Below are 24,020 nucleotides of genomic sequence, written 5' to 3'. Positions count from 1 at the left end.
TTCGGTGAGCCACCGCTCTGAATCGGGAGGTTAGGGTCAGACGGATTCGTTGTCTGATCTGTAGGATTCATCTTCAAGTGTTGAGAGTAAGGGATTCGATTATCTTTCCCACAGATGGCGCCAAATGTGAGGGATTAAACTCACCTCCTAGATTTTAGATCAGGTTAAGATTAGGGAAAGATAACGTGGGCTGAATCCCGTTAGAACTTGTAGAATGAATTTGATTTGTATTGATGACGTTAATAAAAGAGTTGTTACAAAGGATGCTTTTCTGATGATTACAAAGATAATGAAATGTTTGAGAGTTTATGTCTATGATAGTAAGAATGAACGTGTCCTTCTTGTTTGGTCTTCTTCTTCTTAAATAGTCTTAGGCTCCGATGGATCGTCACCAACTGGTTCCCGAGATCCCCTCCGTGATTTGAGGGATTTGTAACAGCTCTCCTTTGACCGAGTCCTGCGCCTCCTTATATGTACACGAGCTGCCTCTTTTCCTTGATCTCTTTGGTGAACATCTTCAGCTCACAGCCTCCGGCTCTGACGTAGCTGCTTTCGAGGATTTAATATGTGATGGGCCCATCGCAGCCCGTTATCATTTCTTGTTACTTAACATTAGTTAGCGGGCCATATTCGAGCCCAACATCCGGGTCATATTCAACCTCTTCGTTCTCTTATCCTTGCCAAGACTTCCCTTCTCAGAAATCATGGATTCCGACTAATACTTCCTCCACACGATTGGTGAAACCAGAGAATCCGCGAGAAACGCAAATTGAAGTCCTACCTGAACCAAGGCCGAGTTTAGTCCCAGGGGCAGCACAAGCATCTCGGGTACTCCCTCGATGTCTGAAGATAGTGGATCCGCCTACAGATGAGCCATCCTAATCATGAAAGAAGGCACCACGAGCCTTTGACAGTGTATCTCAATTCTTGGGAAAATTTCTCTCCTACTCCAAGACCAGGATTCCCATATGCGGGCCATCAGAATCGAGAGAGCAACCAGACCCGCCTGGTCTTCATCTACATCAGTCCAAGCCACGACATCGTGCCTATAGGGTGTACTGACGAATATACTACTTGTTCCAAACCACGCGACGGTATTGGACCAGAGACGAGCCGACATCGTATCCCGAATTTATTAAGGAACTTCGTACAATGGTGCAACTCATGAAGTCCTACAAAGAAAGTCATGTTATTTCCTGCCTTCAAACATGAAGCCAGAAAATAAGGGGCAAACTGTTGGGGAAAAATAATCCATGAGGAGATTTCCCCAGCTTCCGGCTTCCAGGGTCCGACCCCTGCCCCAGGTTCAAGGTCCCGGACCAGATAATTAATTCTGCCTCTGAGTAAAAAGGAAAACTTCAAGATAAAGGTAAACATCCATATTTATCATAATATGGTCGAATCTCCTTAATCCAAGAGAAGAAAGAGGAAGTATTCCAAGATATTTGGCCGCTTTTAACAAAATTGGAAATATTCTATTATCCAAGGATATATTGAATATTTCCAAATCCTAAAGAGGAGGCACGACTTCTACTGTAAATAAAGGGTTAATAGACCTTAAAAGGAGGGAGTTGAACACGTTCTTCCACAGAGATCACAAGTTCTACAGCCGCCAAGTCAATATCTCACACCAAGAAGACCTTCCACTTGGATTCGCCTATAATAGGTTGATCCCGGCGATTACTATCAGATATATGAGGCTCTATACTCATTGTTGCACGTCCACAGTAGAGGAAGACGTCCATCTACAGAGGACATAAACCCCATAGTCAATTCGACGGCTACCAAAGCATGAATTGACCTAAAATACTATCTCCACCGACATGTCTATGGAGGACGAATCCCTGCGATCATCACCAACAAGATGACGTCCCTGTTCATGGCAGCACGTCTATAACCCTATATATTAGCTCAAGCTATAATCTCCAGCTCATCGGTAGAGACATTCCATGCTCCATGAAGCATATCGAAGCTCCATGCTCACTGCAGCATCCCGACGATCCCGTCATCTATTCTGGTCATGCGCCTTCTACAATAGATGACTCATATCAACTACAGAGCCACGTGCTCCCAAGGTTATGTGCCTCCATCAGGCCATGTGCCTCCATTAGGCTCCGCGCCTCCACAAGGTCACGTGCCCACCTGGGCTACGCGCCTCCAATATATGAACTACGAATGGCTTGATCCCCTTCCGAGGGGTACGTAGGCAATCCCCACTGTAGAATGCAGCTATAAATCCCCACTTCTTCCATGGTTCCATCACTTAGAACCTGGAAAGAACCTTCAGAACCAGGAACCATCGACTATACATCATGAAGACCTTGCGTCCTTCATTATGGACCCTGCGGGCCTCACAACAGATAGGCAACCCTTACCTAACGACCAATACCCCTTGCGGGAACGAAGGCCTTGACGATATATACTGGCCCATATCCTTATGGCAGTATCCTAAAAGCAGGATCTCTTAGTTCATCGACCACTGAAGCAGGAGAAAGCACTGCGACTACTTATCTCCTTCCTCCTATCATTCCGTAGGCTGAGCACGAATCGCTTGTACCAGAAATACCCTAACACGTGTAGCTCCAACAGCGGAACTAGGTGTCTCTAGATTCGGCATGGATCGGATCTTGGCTCTGGAGTGGCGCTTCTTGTTGCTTATCGTGTAGAGAGCTTGATTCTCGTCTCGGAGGGTGAGGTTTTTTTATTCGAGCGTACCAAGCTTCTCGGCGCTTTGCTCCAGGTACTTGGAGTGTTTGTCATGATTCTCCTTCAGGCTCTGCACTTCTGTAGAGAGCTCCGGATTGTCAGTGGTTCTTCCCCGAGCCTTATACAGCTCGGCAACTTGATTTTGTAAGCCGTTGAAGTGCCTTTAAAGCTCGGCTTCTCTCAGGGTATCTTCAGGTAGCTCGTCTCGCTCATCCCCAATCACCATCACGTAGTTTGATTACTTCCGTCCTTCTAGCGCCAAACTGTTAGGGGATTTTTGTGTAGGTCCTTTTGGAGTACTACGGAACGGAGGACAATATTTTATTTCTTGAGAGTTTAGAGAGATTTACAGGAGTAAAGACTTGAAGAGATGTTTTATTAGATAGGCAAACGAGAATTACAAGATGCTTGAATAAGAACCCTAACTCTAGCCACCTAGGTCTAATCTCTAAGTCTTGAGGTGTTTATGAGTCGATCCCCTACTATAGGGTTTAGATTCGCCTTATATAGTCGTCCTTAGGTCGATTTTAGTCGATCTAAGTAAGAGGAATTCTTCCATATTCAGAAATATGGAAGGTTCTCTTTATCAGAAGTTTTCCATTTTCCCGGAGGGTAGTTCCCAGAGATAGTTCTTGTAGGTAGTTTCTGGGGGTAGTTCCCGGAGGTAGTTCCTGAGTTCCCGAGTTCCTTTCAGTGAGGACCCGGGTACTCTGTAGCGGGGACCCGGAGGTCTGGGTCATGCCCGGAGCCATAGAGGAAAATGATACTTGAGTATTTTTCTCCAACACGAGGAACGCTAGAAAAACGGATGAACAAAATTAGTTTCACCGCTAAGGAGGATGAGAGGACCCTGTCTCATCATCACGACTTCCTGGTGATCTCACTCACCAGAGCAAACTGCCTTGTAAAGCGAGTCTTCGTAGACAATGGCAGCTCCAGCAACATCATCTTCCATACCGCTTATCACGATTTGGCCCTAGAAGAAGGCGCGCTAAAACGGAGGGTCAGTCCACTCATCAGCTTCAGTGGAGAAGTCAAGCAGACTTCCGGTGTAGTCACTCTTCTTGTGTATGTAGAGGGGATCAACATCTCATATAGTTCCTGGTCGTCGACTACCAATCATCTTATAACATGATACCCGGAAGGCCCTTGGATCCACGACATGGGAGCTGTCCCTTCTACTCTGCATCAATCAATCAAGTTCCCTGCTCCCTGGGGCATCGATCGACATCACAACCTTACCAGCGATCGACACCAGTACCTCAGCATCGATCGCCACAGACCTTTGTCAACGATCGATACCATTTGAAATCCCTGACAGTTCAAGTTGTCCTCACGACATTGCAGACTCGACACAACAGAACACTGATGTATCAAGTTGTTCTCCTTCCTCAGATGTAAAACAAGAGATCACCATGGAAGATTTCTTCGAGTTAGAAGAGTTCTTGGAGTTGGAGAATGGAGAAAAGCTTGAAGATTTTGATTCGAGTAGAGAAGTTACTATGGAAGACTTCTTGGAGCTGGATGAATGGCTTGAGGATATGGATCAGAATTCAGAGCAGAAGCTTGATGTCGAACGAAATACTACGAGAAAAGACCTGGAGAGTTAGTCAAAGGCTAGTATCAATCGACACCAACCTGAAGAGATCGATCGACACCCACCCAACGCCATCTGTCGACAGTCGCCATACATCATCGATTTACATACATCCAACTGCATCAATCGACATCCACCCTACGTCATCGATTGCCACCCATCAGATAGCATCGAGCTACACGCACCCGTTCGCATCAATCGACGCCCATGGTTAGATGAACTGCCAGGATACATAGTCGAGCTGGAACAAAGTTTAGGAAAGGATGTATGTGTCTAAGGCCTCACACCTTGCTGTCCCTAAACATCATAGACCACCTATATGGAAAAAAGAAGCTGATGCGTTTCACAAAAGAGTGAAGAGGATACATGATCCTGTGAAGATTGTGGTTCCATGCGCTGTATTTGAATTGAAATGATTTCCTAGAAGAGGCAGAGGGGTAAGAGTGTCTCTTGTAACCCCATTATTCTAAGTCTGAAGGGATTGATCACACATTGTGGAAACGAGGGGTAGGACTGTCTCCTGTGACCCCGGTATTCGCTACACTTTGTCAAATAGAGCTACAAAAGTAGACAAGTCAATAAGATGAACAAGATGGACTGCATCAGCATCAACATTCATTGAAATTGAAACTAATAAGAGATTCAGAGAAGAAAGTAGAGGGAAGAAAGAGATCAGGGAAGACTGTCTGTGTGTTCAGAAACATGCTTGAGTTGAGTCCATGTGTTCCTTGATCGATACTCCCAAGGTAAGCCTGCACTTTTATTTTATAAAAGAAATGAGGTTAGTAGAGGGGATTGTCAGACATGACCTGTTGAGTTGTTGACTAGGTAAATTTGGTTGCTATACTAAGATATTGTATAATGTGCTTCTAAGGTTAGGATGTTCATGATTTGGCTTGCATTACTACAGAGATGGTGACCGAATTTTTAAAATCTTTTGAGTCCTGGCTGTTTTCAAATCTTTTTCAGAGAGACTTTCCGTTGGTTTTATTTGAGGACAAGCAAAAGAGTAGTCTGGGGGAGTTGATAGAACATAGATTTTACCCAGTTTTAGCCATGGTTTATAAGTGTTTTAAGATATAATTATTATGTTTTGGAGTCTATTGAGAGTATTTACAGATTCATGACATTTTAGAGGAAAGTGGTGATTTTGGAGTCTTTTGGAGCCTTTTGAGTGTAGAGCTGCACAGACGCGTCAAATGTTTAGATATGGATAGAGACCTTCCCACGGTTCGATTGAGCTGATCATCTGACACAAGATAGAGTTTTGAGTTAGATTTTCAATGCCACCGGTCTGAGGTCAATATATGATATCACTCAAATTACCCTAAAGACTGATTTGTGCTCTCTCAAATAAGAGGTTCAATTGTAGTACTTAGGGATCGAATCCACAAGGAGCTAGGGAACCAAATAGATCTAATAGTTATTAAGCTAGGCTAATAAATTTTAAAGCAGTAAATATATCATAAATCAGTAAATATAGTAAATTGCAGGGGCGAGCAAGGTAGTTGCTCTTATGTGACCAAGAGTTGTTTGATGGAATGATTTTTACTAGATCTAGGATTTCTATTCAGGTAATCAAGGTTATAATCCTATAGATGCCTAACAAGTTGTATGCATGATATTAAAGAGCTCAACACTTTGATGAATGAATCGATCAGTTGTCGCATATTTAGACTCATCTATTGATTAAATGCTAAATGATGTTTGCGGTCAGTAGGCACCGTCAGTATCGATTGATTATTCGATAGGAATATGGATCGATACACCTTCAGCTATGTCGATTGATTACTCTATAGGAGTATTGATCGATACGGCTCTAGCCAAGCTTTAAGCGCAAGTTGAATATATGCTCACTAAGTCCTTAGATCAGCTCTCGCCTTTCTCTAATAATCTTAGAATGAATAGGATGTATTCAGGATGATGTTAAGTAAATAAAAAATCCTAAGATCAAGGTTCTAGTTCATGACTCTAGAAACAAGCATTAAGAACATCGTAACAATGAATATCACAATTTAGCAATCTATAGTTGGGGCTAATCCACCATAACCTATCTGAACCCTAAACCTAACAGGTGGATCTATTCAAACATAAAGTTGTCCCCCAACTCCATGGTCGATCAACTCCCCCAGACTTACCATTTTGCTTGTCCTCAAGCAAAACCAATGGGCAGTCTCTTTGAAAGAGGTTTGAAAACAGGAGGGACTCAAAATATTTTAAAAACTCACTCACCATCTCTCTAGTAGTGCAAGCCAAATCCTAAATATCATAACCTTAGAAGCACATTATACAATATCCTAGTATAGCAACCAAATTCACCTAGTCAACAACTTAACAGATCATGTCTGACAATCCCCTCTACTAACCTCATTTCTTGCATAAAATAAAAGTGCGGGCTTTACCTTGAGTGTATCGATCACAAGATGTAAGGATTCTCAAACAAGTATCTGGACCTGCAGCTAAAGTTAGTTCATATCCTCTCTCTCTCTCTATTAATTTCTCTCTTAGTCAAAGTCCGCTTCCATTGCAGGATCATTGACTAAGATTGGACAGACTTCCATGAATCATGACTTAATGGTGGTTGCCACCAAGTCATGTTCACTTCTCTTTGACCTATATCCAAGATTTCATATGAATCGAACTTTGATGATTGCCGCCACTAAGTTCCGTTTGAATTCTTTTTTTGTTGGAATCCTTATGAAGCAAGGCTTAATGGTTGTAGCCACCAAGTCCTGTTCGGATTCCACCTAACTTAAAACCTATACATATATTTTCCTTTCTTTTCTTTTTTTTCTTTTTTTTATCTCTATCTATATATCTAGGGTCGAAATGGAGAGAGAAGGTGATAAACATGGGCAAACCTACATACCTCAAAGAGGGGGCAACTGCCCCACAATAATTTAATTTATTTATTTTCTTTAGTTAAAGAAATTACAACCATTAATTTTTATTTTTGTCCCCACAGGCCACAACCCATTCTATCTAAACCCACTTTAGAAATATATTTATTAGTTTTACTAAATATAGATAATTATACTAAAATTATCTAACTAATTTACCAATTAAAAACCCTAATCAAATTTTCTCCTTGTGTTCGATGTCGTCTTCCTACTCCTCCCTCGAGGTAATTTTTTTTGTCTTTGTTAGTTTGTTCTGTTTCATAGTTACTAATTAATTCTAATAGTTTAAAGAAAATCAACCTCTTATAGTTATATAAACTAAAATTTCTCCTTAAAAGTGGAGTGGTTGACTTGGTTTCTCTGAGTATGATGTGACGATGATCATGATAAACTATTCTTGGTAAACATTGTCAAAGTGGATTTTTACAGTTCATACGTTTCGTTTGTATTGTTTAACTAACACACATCTTTTTTTTCAGAAAAAAAATCAATGGAAAAAAACTACAAAAAAGTATCATTTTAAGTACCTCAAACTAATATCGATGATTTGCAACATCAATCTACTGAAAGGAAAGACAAAAGGAAATCTCCTCCAGTATTTGATATCAACATCGATGATTTGCCATTTGACCCTGGTGAAAGGAAAGACACAATGGATTATCCTCGAAATCAAAGAGACGAGGTTAGACGTAGATATCTAACTAAAGGTCCATGTCAACATTATGGTCACAAATTTAAACAAATATCAAAAGGAGGTGGAACAAGACGATTCAATCCAGCTTGGTTTGATCAATGTGGTATTTGGCTAGAGTATAGCATAGAAAGTGAATTTTGCTTATATTGCTACTTATTTAAAGATGAGATACGAATGTAAGGTGGAAGTGATGCATTTGCGAAAGGAGGGTTTAATAGTTGGAATAAGCCAGAGAGATTGCAGACTCATATGGGTAAACCACCTAACAGTTGTCACATTGTTGCTGCCCAAAAATGTGAGGATTTGATGAACCAACATCGATCTATAGTACATTCTCTATCTAAGCAAGATGAAAAGATGAAAATGAGTATTGTATTCGCTTAAATGCTTCAATTGATGCTTTTCGTGATCATGGTGAGAAAGAAGAGGATGCGAACAAAGGAAATTTCTTGCAGCTTTTGAAATACACAGGAGAACAAAATGATGCTATAAGTAAGGTTATTCTGAAAATTGCTCCAGGAAATAACCAGATGATTTCTTCCAATATTCAAAAAGATATTGTTCATGCCTTTGCAGAAGAAGTACGACAAGCTATTTTAGAAGAAATTGGTCATGGTGTGTTTGGTTTGCTGGTTGATGAGTCTGCTGATGTTTCTCATAAAGAGCAGATGGGTGTGGTTTTCCGGTTTGTTAATAAAAGGAATGTAATCAAAGAACGGTTTATTGGAGTTGTTCATGTAAAAGAAACATCTTCATTAGCTCTGAAGTCTGCTATAGATGATTTGTTTCCTAGATATGGGATGAGCATTACAAAAGTGCGAGGGCAAGGTTATGATGGAGCTAGTAATATGAGGGGTGAGTTTAATGGGTTGAGATAATTGGTTGCTAGAGAAAGCAGTTCAGCATATTATGTCCACTGTTTCGCTCATCAGCTTCAGCTAGTTGTGGTGGCTGTTGCAAAAAAAGCACTTTGACATTGCTGATTTTTTTGATATGATTTCTACATTGTTGAATATTGTTGGGGCTTCTTGTAAACGACAAGATAAGTTTCGAGAAATTCAGCGTGAAGAATTAAAATAAGGAATCAAGAGTGCTGATGTTAAGACTGGGACAAGACAAAATCAGGAACGTTCTTTATCAAGACCTGCGACTACTTGTTGGGGTACTCATCACAAAACATTGTTGAGGTTGGAAGAATTATTTTCTACTACCATTAAAGTTCTTCAGTATGTCCAAGATGAGGGTTGGGAAGACTTACAGAATCGTCAAGCATGTGGTCTTTTCAAATAATTTCACACATTTGATTGTGTGTTCTATTTGCATCTTATGTTACATATCTTGGGGCTCACTGGAATTTGTCACTGACTTTGCAACAGAAGGATCAAGATATTTTAATGCTATGTCACTGATAGAATCCACTAAACGAGAGTTGCAGAAGCTTAGAGATGATGGTTGGGATTCCCTTACGGCTAAAGTTGCTTCTTTCTTTAAGAAACATAATGTTGAGATTCTTATCATGGAAGAAGATTTTGTTGATTTTAGGAATCCAAGAAAGAGAACCAACATAAGCAATATGCATCATTATAAGGTCAACTGCTTTTGCACGGTTCTAGATTTGCAAATTCAAGAGTTCAACGATCGTTTTACAGAGGTAACCACTGATCTACTTATCTGTATGGCTGCTTTAAGCCAAACCGATTCATTTCATGGGTTTGACAAAGAGAAGCTATTGCGATTAGCTAAGTTATATCCAGATGATTTTAGCTATCGTGAGCTTTTATCTCTAGAGCAACACCTTGATATCTACATTGATAATATACGCAGAGATGAAAAGTTTAAGAATATAGAAAATCTTGGGGATTTTTCATCTTTGATGGTGAAAAATCAAAAGCATCTAGCACATCCCTTGGTTTACAGACTTTTAAAGTTAGTTCTGACTTTGCCAGTTGCCACAGCAAGTGTCGAAAGATGTTTTCAGCAATGAAACTAGTGAAGACAGTTGCACGTAACCGAATTGGAGATCAGTTTCTAAGTGATTGTATGGTTTGCTTTATTGAAAAAGAGTTATTTGACTCAGTTTCAAATGAAAAAGTGATTATGAAATTCCAAATGATGAGTGAGCGTAGAGTTGTTTTGTAATAGTTATTTTTTTATTTGCTGGATTTATTATAAAATAATATTTTTTTAATTTTATTTAATTGCATTCTATGTTTTGCCCCCATTATTTTTATTTTCTATATCCGCCACTGGTGATAAATCTACACAAGGATTTATCTTCCATACTTGTTTGAAGAATCCGATCTCATGTATACCAAGCCCCAAGACAAGCAAATCAAGTCAAATGAAGTTGGAGGTCAACTTTGGTTCCTTCAAACACTCTTAGCAAATGCAAACATAGTTGACAAGTTGATCCACTTTAGTATGTCTAGTAATTCTGAAGTCAGTAAATCTAAGACTGGTCTAAAGAGTGGTTAGATGACAAGTAATAAATCGAAATAGATCATCATCCCCTTTTTGACTCAATAAAAACTTTTTGAAAATATTTTAAATAAGATTCATAAAATAGATATACATTAGTAGTAATCCACTCAGACTTAAATTACACTGTCCCCAGTGTAAAAGAGTCGGTGGTAAGGTGAAAATCATAAAGTAGAAGTACGAAATTTAACAAGTAAGAACGATAACCTGCTCAGTGTCGATCGACACAATGAAGTGACAATTAATCGTTGTAGATGAAGTGCTGTTGATCAATATCGAGCTGCTCTCATCGGTCGGTGTGATGAGCAATCGTCTACTTGGATCTGACCGGATTAAGTGTTGATCGATGGAAAAGAGTTACCATCAGTCGCTGCAGGTGATGTACTGTCGATCGATATCAACATGCTCTAATCGGTTGATATGCCTGGCAATCGTCAACCAACACAGTGAAGTGGCGATCGATACTCTTGATGCTCTGTCATTCGACATAAATAAGTGGCGCTGATCGATGCTAGTGATGCGCCGTGCAAACTCGTTTTCCTTGGATCCTTTTTACCTAACATAAATAAAACACTAAAAGTCATTAATAGATAACTAATAAAACCAATTAACTAAAAAAAAATTTCGAAGAACAGTGATCCTGCTACAGTAGCCGTTCTACAGTATCGAAGCTACAGTACTCCTGATTTCTGTTACAGTACTCTCGATTTTGCTGATACAGCGTCGCTCGATATATCGCTACAGTGTCGCTTGATGTTCGTGCTACATTCCTGCTCCATGTTCGTGCTACAGTGTGTTGCTATAGTACCGTTGTTACTGTTCATCACTTTTTTTTACCTGCAATTAATAAAAACATGAATGAGTAACATATGAAAATAAATCAAATTGAAAACAAACCTAACAATGGGTTACCTCCCACTCAGCGCTTTGTTATAGTCATATAGCTTGACTTTGGAGATCTGGTTTAGTCTGGATGAGAATGAGAACATGCTCCAAAACAAGTCTCAATGTCCACTATCTGAAGCTTTATCATTCTTGTGTGAAAGCTTCCATCATAGACTCTTCTCCTTTGTCTATCATCTCAGCAATAAGGAATGCTCAAAGCTTTGCAAATGGATGTGAGAAGCATCTACTCCACACTCTGGATTTCCTGACACAATCTAAGAAGTAAGAAATCAATGGTAATTGAGAATCTCCCTTGGTTCGTTTCCTCTTCTTCCAATTTTTCACTATGGATTTCCTGACATCATTTGAGAAGTGAAGAATCAATGATAATTGGGAGCCTCTTTTGGTCCTTCTCCTCTTCCTCCAATTCTTTCTCTTCCTCCAATTCTTTCTCTTCTTTCCCCCAGAATTTTCTGATCGTGTGGTGGTGCCTCCATCAAAAAGATTTTGATACACTTTAAACTCATTCTGCTCTGATTCACCACGTCTACTGTCGATCGATGGTGGAGTGATCATGTCGATCGATGTTTTCTGATCGGTGTCGATCGATGTTTCTTCTGTTGGGGCTTTATCGACTTCATCTCTAAATCTCAACCCTCTCTGTGAAGCTTCTACGTGCTGATGATCATCCAACACCTCAATATAAGAAATCAGACGTGCACCTTTATCTGGTGGAACATGAGATTCAGCTTCAAACAATGTGCATGGAACAATACTCTTCACAGGATCATGTATCCTCTTCACCCTTTTATGAAACCTAGCAGCTTCACAAAATCTCAACCCTCTTGTCTGAGAAGCCTGTTCATCAAATAACTCACTGTAGGAACCTAGATGCACACTTCTATCTGGTGGGATAGGAGATTCAACTTCAAATAATGCGCAAGGAACCAAAAACTTCACAGGGTCATGTATTCTTTTTACCGTCTTGTGAAACCCAGCTGATCCTTCTGCACATATAGGTTGTCTCTGATGTTCGTGGACAGAAGGGCGTGAGGTCCCAGGTTTGTGCACTCTCTCCTCAACTTGTTCCAGCTCGACTATGTATCCTGGAAGTTCATCCAACCATGGGTATTGATCGATGTAATAGAGTGGGTGGAGCTCAATCTTATCTGTTGGGTGGCGATCGATGATGTAGGGTGGGTGTCGATCGATGATGTAGGCGGGTGTTGATCGATGCAGTCCGGTGTATGTAGATCGATGATGTATGGAGGCTGTCGATCAATGGCGTAAGGTGGGTGAAGATCAAAGATGAAGGGCAGGTGTTGATAGATCTCATCAGATTGGTGTCGATCAATGCTAGCCTTTTTGATGAAGTCTCCAGATCTTTTCTCTTAGTGTTTCGTTCGTCATCAAGCTTCTGCTCCGAGTCAAGCCATTCCTCCAGCTCCAAAAAGTCTTCCATATTGCTTCCTTATTAGTATCCAAATCTTCAAGCTTTTCTCCCTCCTCTAAATCTAAGAATTCTTTCAGCTCCAAGAAATCTTCTATGGTGATTTCTCTTCTATGTCGAGTCTGCAATATCCTGAGGAGAACCCGAACTGTCAGGGATTTCAAGTGGTATCGATCGATGACAGAAGTCTGTATCGATCGATGCTGAGGTGCTGGTGTCGATCGACGATGAGGTGGTGGTGTGGTGGTGGTCGATATTGAGGCCATGGTGCCGATCGATGTTGAGGTAAGGGTGTCGATCGATGCTGAGCTCGTGGTGTCAATCGATGTTGAGGTCAGATCACTAGTATCAGCTTCTTCTACTCTGCTCATCTCTTTAGATCCATGTTGTTCATCATCCTGTACCATATATATCCTCGTAGATTTCATCTCAATCCATAGGTTTGCTGCAGCTCCAAAGAGAAATTTGCTGAGGAAGGCGTCTCTCATGTCATTCCAGGTAGTGAGAGATCCTGGTGGTAGCTTCTTGAACCAGTTAGTTGCATCTCCGGTAAGGGTGTATGGGAAGAGTTTGCAGAAGTAGTGATCTTTATTGACTCCATTGAAGATAAACTATACCAATTCCTCAAACATGTTAATGTGATCCATTGCTTGCTCGTGAGGAAAGGCATAAAAGGGATGCTGTTCCATAAGAGTATATATATCTTTCAGCTCAAAGTCCTCCCACTTCGCAACATCAATCACATCAACGATTACATCACCCTCTGCATAAATCAATTGTCATGTGCTGTTGCGAAGGCGACCTTCTTCTTCTCGTAACATCTCATTCTCATCGACCTCAAGTATAAGCACTTCGACCTTCTCTGTCTCCACACAAGCGGTGTCGGTCGTCGGATTAACAGTGTCACGATGAACAGTGTTTTGATGAACAGTTTCACGGTGAACAGTTTCGATCGATGCGGGATGAACAGTGTCAATCGACGGGTGATAAACAGTGTCGATCGACGTCAGATGAACAGTGCCTCAATGAACAGTACCTCCATAAATACTACCTCGGTGAACCGTGTCGATTGTCGTCGAATGATTAGTGTCTATCAACTTCGAATGAACAGTGTCGATTGATGGCGAATGAATAGTGCCGACGTGAACAGCACCACGATGAATAATACTCAGATGAACAGTACTCTGATGAACAGTTTCGATAGACGTCGGATGAATAGTTTTGATCAACGTCAGATGAATAGTGTCGATCAACGTCGGGTGAACAGTGCCTTGATGAACAGTACCTCGATGAAAAGTGTCTATCAATCTCGGATGAATATTGTCGGTCGATTTTGGGTAAACAGTGCTGAGGTGAATAGTTTCGCGATGAACAGTACCGCGATGAACAGTACCGCGAGGAACAGTAGCTGGATGAACAGTGTTGTTCGACACAAGATGAATAGTGTCGACCAACTTCGGGTGAACAGTATTTGACGATTGGTTGGCTCTGTCGGTTACTGCTGCTTGTAGCTTATCGATCGATTGGTGGTGTATGATGTCGATCGATTTATGATGTACGCTATCGACTGCTGTTGCTTGGAAGGTGTCGATCGATTCTTCCCTCGTAGACTTACGGATCGTGTGTGAATCAGCAGACTCCTTCTTTGAAAAACCCAAAAATCCTCATCTCCTTGCTTCCCGGTACTAGATCTATGTAACAAAACCTAGACTAAATCTAACTAAACAAGATCTAATGCCGATCAAAGCTCCCGGTAACGGCGCCAAATTTGATATCACTCAAATTATCTAAGGAGTGATTGGTACTCTCTCAAATAAGAGGTTCAATTGTAGTACTTAGGGATCGAATCCACAAGGAGCTAGGAAACCAAATAGATCTAATAGTTATTAAGCAAGGCTAATAAATTGTAAAGCAGTAAATATATTATAAATCTGTAAATATAGTAAATTTCAGGGGCGAGCAAGGTAGTTGCTCTTATGTATCCAAGAGTTGTTTGATGGAAGGATGGTTGCTAGATCTAGGATTTCTATTCAGGTAATCAGGATTATAATCCTATAGATGCCTAACAAGTTGTATGCATGATATTAAAGAGCTCAACACTTTGATGAATGAATCGATCAGTTGTCGCATATTTAGACTCATTTATTGATTAGATGCTAAATGATGTTTGCGGTCAGTAGGCACCGATAGTATGGATCGATTATTCGATAGGAATATAGATCGATACACCTTCAGATACGTCGATCGATTACTCTATAGGAGTATCGATCGATACAGCTCTAGCCAAGCTTTAAGCGCGAGTTGAATATATGTTCACTAAGTTCTTAGATCAGCTCTCACCTTTCTCTAATAATCTTAGAATGAATATGATGGATTCATGATGATGTTAAGTAAATAAACAATCCTAAGATCAAGGTTATAGTTCATGACTCTAGAAAAAAGCTTTGAAAAACATCTTAACAATGAATATCACAACTTAGCAATCTATAGTTGGGGCTAATCTCACATAACCTATCTGAATCCTAAACCTAACATGTGGATATATTCAGACATGAAGTTTGTCACAGAAATCATAGATGAATAGATAAAGAACATAAATCTAAATAAAACTAAAACCAATGGAGTTCCAGGAGGACTCTGAAGGAGTTCCTCCGTTCTCTCCTAAGAGAAACAATGGAACAAAGAATGGGTAAAAATGGGTAAAATCAATGCTCGATCAATATAACAGTTAGATCAGAAGCTATGCTCGTTTTACTGAAGAGTGGTCAGTCTGCCTCGCGAGAGGAAGCTGCCGAGAAGTTGAAGGAATGTCGATCAATGATGAAACCTTAGTGTCGATTGACGGTGATGCCATAACGCGGACCGAGTATATTTTATGACCGACTAAAGCCCATAAGATACCTAAAATTACCAAGATGCCCATGCACGAAACCTACTTATGTTATTTCTAAGCCATTGTTGACGCTACGCTTTCTACGCTTTCTTTTATTCATTGTTCTTAGTTAGGAGAGACACTACAAGAAAACGCATGCCTAACGACCAAACATTACGACTACGAAAAGGTGGTCGTAAATTACGGACTGTAGTACGACTCAGTTACGACAAAGTAAACATTAGTCGTAATGTCGACGTCAGTTTACAACTAAAAGTTGAGTCGTACGTTAGTCGTAAAGTTACATCTAATGTACGACTAAATTTTTATGTAGTCGTACATTAGATGTAACTTTACGACTAACTTACATCTAAATATTTTACATCTAATTAACGACTAATGGAGTCATAAATTAGTTGTAATATTACGACTTAGGTACATCAAAATAGTTTACATCTAATTAACAACTGATTTACGAGCACAAAGTTGCACTTTGGTAGTTAAGTTATAATTTAAACGTAAATTAGTTGTAACTTTGTACGTACCAAAATCGAAATTTCTCTATAAATATGATCTTCTCCCTCATTCTATGATGCACAAAAAAAAACAAAAAAAGGAAAACGGGAAATAGTTAAAAAATGTCTGAAAATATTTATGCTCTTCGGAGTTGGATGTATGCGCATAAAGATTCAACAGGAAAAGTAACAGACGAATTTCTGAACGGAGCAGAGATATTCATGTACCAGGCCGGACAGACGCCTCTCACAAAGGAAACGGGTAAAATGTTCTGTCCATGTCGTAAATGCAAAAATACGAAGTTTGCTGCTAGTGAAACCGTTTGGAAACATATAGTAAATAGAGGATTTACTCCACATTACTATATTTGGTTTAACCATGGAGAGGGTGATAATAGGAATGAAGCTAGTGGTAGTAATCATGTTGAAAATGTTCGTAACAGAGATGAACCACATTTGCCTTCTGAAAGTGTTATTCAAGAAAATCATATGTTAGATCATGATAGAATGCATGATATGGTTACCGATGCATTTCGTGAAACAACATCAGTAATAGAGGAGGTTGAAAATGTAGAGGGGCCTAATTTGGATGCAAAAAGATTTTATGAAATGCTAGCAGCAGCAAATGAGCCAATCTATGAAAGTTGTAGAGAAGGTATTTCTAAATTATCTTTGGCAGCTAGGATGATGAATATCAAAACTGATCATAACTTACCTGAAGTTTGTATGGATGCATGGGCTGAGTTGTTTAAAGAGTATTTGCCTGAAGATAACTTGTGTGTTGAATCTTATTATGAGATTCAGAAACTTGTTCATAGTCTTGGCTTACCTTCGGAGATGATTGATGTGTGTATAGACAACTGTATGATATGTTCGATGGCTAACATGTTCGATATGCTTCTAGAGACAACTCCAAACGTCGATCCGTCGGTTACAGCATCGTGGAAGAACCTGCGTCCGACCTTCGTCCCCAACCCGACTCCGGAAGAGCATGACGATTTGACTCGGCGTGCCGAAGAGAGGAGTTCTGAGCTCTTTTATGACCTTAATGCTTAGTTTTCGGTTTTAATTATTTTGTATTTTGAAAACTTTAAATTTATGAATGTTATATTATTATGTTTTTATGAATTTAAATCAAATTCATAAAATATTTTATTTTTTAAAAAAATCTTTTTTTTTGTAAAATATAATTATTAAAATTAATTTAAATATTTAAAATCGAATTATTAAAATTAAAGATTCGATGTAAGTTAGTCGTTATATTACGACTACTTTACCTCTACTAGAAAAAGTCTTTACGACTAAGTTACAACTAATATTTAATATCTACTTTACGACTAATCATTTATGACCCACTTACGACTACATTAATTACATCTACTTTACGACTAATTGTTTACGTCCCGTGTACAACTACATTTATTACATCTAGTTTACGACCAATTGTTTTAATCGTAAGTGTACGACTCCGTTACGACTAATATATTTAATCGTAAATTTACGACCAATGCCCATCCAATTAGTGATTACGACCAGCATATTACGACCAATTGTTATTAGTTGTTCATTGGTCGTAATACCCCTTTTACGACCAATGAACAACTAATGTTGTAGTCGTTAAAGACCTGTTTTCTTGTAGTGAGAAGGGAGGAACTCCTTCAGAGTCCTCCTGGAATTCCATTGGTTTTGGTTTTATATTATTTATGCATTTCATCTATTCATCTACGATTTTTGTGACAAATTTCATGTCTGAATAGATCCACCTGTTAGGTTTAGGGTTCAGATAGGTCATGAGGGATTAACCAAAAATATAGAATTGCTAAGTTGTGATATTCATCATTGAGACTATTCTTATTGCTTGTGTTCTAGAGTCATGAACTAGAACCATGATCTTAGAATCATTAGACACAAGCGGAAGCTTGGCTTTTTATCTGACTTGTCTTCTCTGAGCTAGGATTGCTAGGTGCATATGAAAGTTTATTTAGGAACCCTAGTGAACATGTGTTCAACGCGATCGTAAAGCTTTCTCGATATCGGTCCGATGATCCAATAAATTAATCGATCGATATTTCTGAAAGGTGTATCGATCAATATTCCTATATATTAATCGATCGACACTTTCTTGTGATCAATAAATGGAGGATGAGATCCAAGATCTAGATATTAGACTGTCTATACCATAAGTTGTTAGATTTGTAATTCATGTTGAGTTCTATAATATCTTGCAAACAACAATTAGCTTATATATCATTATAATCCTGATTACCTGAATAGAAACTCTAGATCTAGCAAACCATCATTCCATCAAACAACTCTCTGCCAAGCTGAACAATTGCTTTGTTCATCTTGTTTACTGTTTTATTTATTGATTGCTATAGTTAGTGCTTTATAAACTATTAGCCTAATTTAATCATATAACTATTAGATATATTAAGTTCCCTAGCTCGCTGTGAATTCGATCCCTAAGTACTACAACTCGACCTCTTATTTGAGAGAGTAATTCACTCCTTGGGATAATTTGAGTGATATCAAGCGACATGAGAATCGCCCAGTGAAGTATGAGATGCTACCTCGAAGTCCGTGGCCCCAGTCATAACACTCTTAATAAATATAATATAAATCCAATACACGTCAAACAGAGTACCTAAACTACCCGAGCAACAAACAATGGTTCTAGGGAGTGTGCACACTCGCTGCCCACTAACAGGCCAACAACAAAACTCATCTCGAGTTTGTGCTCGGACACCGCCCGTAGACGATTTATCGACGCTACCAGGCTACGGCTTAACTGATCGACTAAAGTTGGCCGTAACCTCCATACAATCCGGCATACCAAAATCAGTCTATGTATCCGCCTCAAACAATTCTAACTAAGAATTTACAATTATGTGAAGAAATCAATATTGAATCCTCTAACACCCTAGTTTCGGTTTAAGCAAAGAACCTAAAAGCTAAACAAGCAATGACAGACTCGATTTCACACAGATGAAACATATTAAAAATAAATTATACTTATTCGAGGTCCTAAGCCGTGTACGAGAAGTTTAGGAATAGACCCTCAACTTAGCAGTGAAGACAAGTGGTCTATGAACTCCAGCTGCTCAAATAGACTTCAAATCTGAAATCAGATCGAAATTTCGAATCATAACGTCCTTTGAACGGTCAAAAACGGGTTACTATGGAAAAGTGACCCACTAGTCAAAGATCAACCCGGTCAACTCTGATTCAAACTAGTCAACCCTTGACCAGATTAGAATTGATTTAAACCAACCGATATTCCTTAACCGAAATCAATTCTAATTGGACTATCCGGTTTACTTAACCAAAATTAATTAATCAAATAGTTAATTTAAATAACCGGTTAATCCAAACCAAATTCCAATTGATTTTAACCGACCGGATTAACCTAACCAACCCTAAATCAATTTATAAAAGTTAAATCACTAGTTTACAGAGTCACCGAGTTGACTCACCGCATCTAATTAAAATCGATTGGAGGGTGGCGACGGTTTACCGGAAAGTTCGGCGGCTACGACGGCCAACGACAACGGAGGATGGTGACTGCCGGCGGCGGAGCAGCGGTGGAGACGATTTCTAGCGGCGACGCGTGTAATCCACGCGCGTGCATGGCAAAACTTCCAGAGGAGTGTGCGGCTTCACCCGGACTCCAATTGAGGGGTTATCGGCGGCTATGGCTTCGTCTCGACTAGAGGAACACGATGGTGGCTTTGCATGCACGAATTTCGCCATGGTTAGAGAGTTACCAACGATTTACTAAGCGGAGGAAACAAAGCTCATTGCATGGCGGTTCCCGGGTTACCATGGTGGTTGTGAACGGTGGCGAGAAGCTGGACGGTCTCTGGATGCAGTGGCTCCGGATGCAGTGGCTCCGGATGCAGTGGCTCCGGCGACAGCCTCAGAGCTTTCCAAAAGCTTGGGTTTTCCATGCAATCTTCACTTCTTCTCTCTCTTTCTTTCTCTCTCTCTAACTTCTGATTTCTTTTTTTTTCTTTTCTTTGTTATAAACCATAGTATGGTTTGTGTGGATTGCCTATAACCAAGACCAAGGAGGTTTACATCAAGATGAAGACCCATTCAACCTAAGCATCTATGAGCTTTAACCAAGTCTTGATATTGTATTGAATATAGTCAAAGTGTATTCATTGTGTAGATTCTCCATTGATGTAAAACCTTATGTGACAACCACTATATATAAGTGGCAAGAGCTAATGAAAAAGACACAACTTTCACAGCAACACTTCTCTCATTTCATAACACGTTATCAGCACGATAGTGCTCTCCACCTGAGCTCTCTTTTCCGGCCATCTTTTCCGGCCAGAAAATCTTAAATTCAGGCGTAACTTTAAACCGCCGTATCTCTCAAACCCTGTGGAGCCAGATGACGATTCACCTATCAAACTGAAGCCCAAGACGAGAGGAATCCGTTGCCGAAGACGGCTTGTCGATCCGATCTCTGACGCGTCGTCAATCGCATAAACTATCCGCGTCGCCGACTCATGGTTTTTCCGGCCAGCTCCTCCACCTCTCTCTCAACCAGCTCATCTGTGGATTAGCTCTCTCTCATGGTGGTCCATTCAGATTCTTGTGGTGTAAAAGGGTAAACTAATCTATCCATAAAATCTAAGAACACCATTATATTTGAAAAGAAATCTAAGGATCTATATGAATCCATAATATTAATCTTGTTTCTATGATCCATTGATCCATAAGAAACTTGATTCTGAATTATGTTGAATCCATAAAAGTTATAATTCTCTAAAGGTTTTAAGTATCTCAAAAATAGATTAAAATACCTAAAGATCTATATGAATCTTGTTTATAAAAACTTATGAACCATAAACTATTTGAGATAGCTTAAACCTATGGATGCTTTGGCCAATTTACCAGATGTGATAAACATGTATGTATAATCTGGCCAAAACAAAAATCCATGAATCCTTTTCTGTGCCACTTTCGGCCAGATCTCCCAAATTCAGTCAACACATCTATAAAATCGAAATTAAAATCATTCATTGCATATCCTTGACCAATAATTTTTATTTTGTATCTGTCAAGAATTTTAAAACTTTTCTAAATGCAAAATCAGATTTTATAAACTGAAAATCGATTTTATAAATGCTTGCTTGATTTTATTAATTGCATATCTTTGACTGAAAATGTTTATAAAAGTTTTATAACATATAGTCTTGATTTTAAATTGATATGTCATAAGATAGAATAAATATGCATGAAATCATTTGATCATATAGGTTGATAGCTAAATAATTGAACCAACCTTGAATAGATTTCATATCATATTGAATATTGATCACATAAGTTGATAGTTAATCTTGATCTTTTACCATATGCCTGAAATTGATGATTAAAATTATATAGTAATCTTGTTGCATACTTGATAGCATAAGTTTAGTAAAAAAAAAAAAATTGTATCATCTTGAATCATCTTGAACCAACTTTGAATGCAATTGTCATATTGTTTAAAAATCTGACCATACATAATTGTCATATTGCTAAAACTGATTTTTTTATTTGCATATCATTGACAATCCTGATAATAGTTCATATAAATTAAAATTGGTTCATATTGCTTGCATCTAAATGATTCACACTGCTTGCATATAATTAGACCAAATCGGTTTTTATTTAAACTTAGCATGTTTGCTTTGATTGAAATTATAAACCTGTTTAAACCGATCAAACATGGATAAGTAAATTGTTAGATCATTCACATATCATGAACTGATCATTTCCATGCATCTTCCTGTCATATAGTTTTATTAAGAACTAAGCATGCTTGTCTTTATTAAAATATAACCAGCTTTGAAACCAATTGATAGAAAATCTAATTGAATTTGATTTAGACATTTGCTGAAAATTATAAATTTTCTTGTCTTGGTTTACCCGGTAAAGGGGGGAAGGAATCGGTTATTATTTTATGATTTTTTGAAAACCAAATATCCTCATGCATTAAGAATCACATTTATATTATTTTTGGTCCAATGCTTAGGACAGAACATCCGATTAGTTCTTGAGCCATGCATTAATCATTCGACCATTGTGATTGATTTTCATCCATATTGCTTGATCTCATTTAAAATTATGATTGATCCTTATTCAAAATTCTAAAGGGCTTGGAAACCCTATATGAAATTATATACATATATAATCAATCCAAATATGAATTATAATTAAAAGGATCACTAGATGCAGTGATCAATTGATCATTATCATACTAGAAATGCTTAAAGCAAATATATTATATGATTTGGGGGAAGCCTTATTAAATCATTATTAAATCATATAAATTAAATCATATAAATTAAGGCTTCTATTGCTTATATAAATTTTTGATGCTTGAAAGCAATGTTAAATATTCAGATGTTGAAAATCATCTTGAAATCTAAATCTTGGTGATTGAATCTAAATTTCTCACTTTTGAGATAGATACAAGGCGATTTTCTTAATCATAAGCCATCACCTTACTGAAAGTCTCAATGATCAATATCTCACTATTGAGAATCCTCTCGACCTTTGGATAAATCTTAAATCCAGAAATGATCACCATAATACGGTGCTATTACCAAAGGTCCTATATGATTTGAGGGACCTAAAGACCCAAGACTATAAGTCTGTGGATGAGTATAACTCGGCTCTATTCATGATAGTCTCATAGTTGAAACTGTGTGGAGAGACTATCACATATGCTGACATGTTAGAGAATAAATTCTCTACATTCCACAAGCAATGTTTTGCTTCAGCAATAATACCGAGAAAAGGGTTCCTCCACATATGCAAATTTAATCTCTTGTTTGTTGCTTGCTAAGCAAAACAATAAGTTACTCATGAGGAATAGTGAGATGAGGCCTCCTGGATTTTAAGGCATTTCCTAAGGCATATACGGCCAAAGAGCCATATGAAAGAGTCAAACCATGGCCATGTAAAAGGCCATGGAATATGGCAAGGGTGTGCGTGGATATCACCCACAGTCACTCCATAGTCGAGGCCGAGGCCAAGGTTATCAACCTAGCCGTGGGTATAAGTCCGATTTTAAAAACCCATGCCTCGACAAAAATTTGCTTGCCATCGGTGTGGGCTGAACAACCATTGGGCCAACCAATGTAGAACTCCCAAACACCTTATTGAACTCTACCAGGAGAGCATAAAGGGATAGAACCCTATGGCCCATTGGGTCCATCTAGATGGTGAGAATAATTTCGACCATAAGAATGATGATCAACTTGAATACGAGACTTCATATTGCCTTAAAAAGGCCAATTAGATTTCGACATCATTTTATTTTGTCTTTTTCTCTATAGTGGACCAAGCCACATTAATTTAAGAGACAAAAGATATTTTTCAAGGTCATGGCTAGTCCAACCTCATAATGCCTAAAGGCACACATCTGAAAAATCTCTGATGCATTACATTCCCCATAAATCAAAGTGGAATTTATCAAAGTTTCAAAGACATTCATATGAATGGTCTATATATTGAAACTATGGGCAAAGGAAAGAAAGAATTCCTTATGATTTATGAAAATGCCCAAGGCCAAAGGAAAGTCCTAGAGACTATGCCTACTATATCTATAGGCCTTCTTTGAGCCAAGATAAATATGATTGTGGGTTAATACCCCAAATCACTTTCCAAAGAGTTCAGAGAAGCCTTTAACATATGGCACGACATGCTCGGCCATCTAGGCTCTATTATGATGCATAATATACTCTTGAACTCAACTGGACATTCCTTGAAAGAAAAGAAAAATGGTCCGACCAAGGCATTGCCTAAAAGGCATTATATTCACCCTATAAGACCCATTGAATTAAGAAGAAAATATGGTTTCCAACAATGGGCAAAAGCGAATAAAATTACCTAAATTAAAATCGCCTAAATGGTCGAGACTAC

The 24,020-nt window shown here is 38.8% G+C and overlaps 1 pseudogene; it reads left to right on the top strand.

The window, feature by feature from the left end:
- The first annotated feature begins 4,121 nt into the window (after positions 1–4,121).
- On the top strand, positions 4,122–10,036 carry LOC108820181 (uncharacterized; annotated as a pseudogene).
- Positions 10,037–24,020: the final 13,984 nt, after the last annotated feature.

Source organism: Raphanus sativus, chromosome 8, assembly GCF_000801105.2.
Source record: "Raphanus sativus cultivar WK10039 chromosome 8, ASM80110v3, whole genome shotgun sequence".
NCBI classification, from domain to species: domain Eukaryota; kingdom Viridiplantae; phylum Streptophyta; class Magnoliopsida; order Brassicales; family Brassicaceae; genus Raphanus; species Raphanus sativus.
Note: the sequence above shows the minus strand (reverse complement) of the source record. Positions and strands in the feature narration are given on the sequence as shown.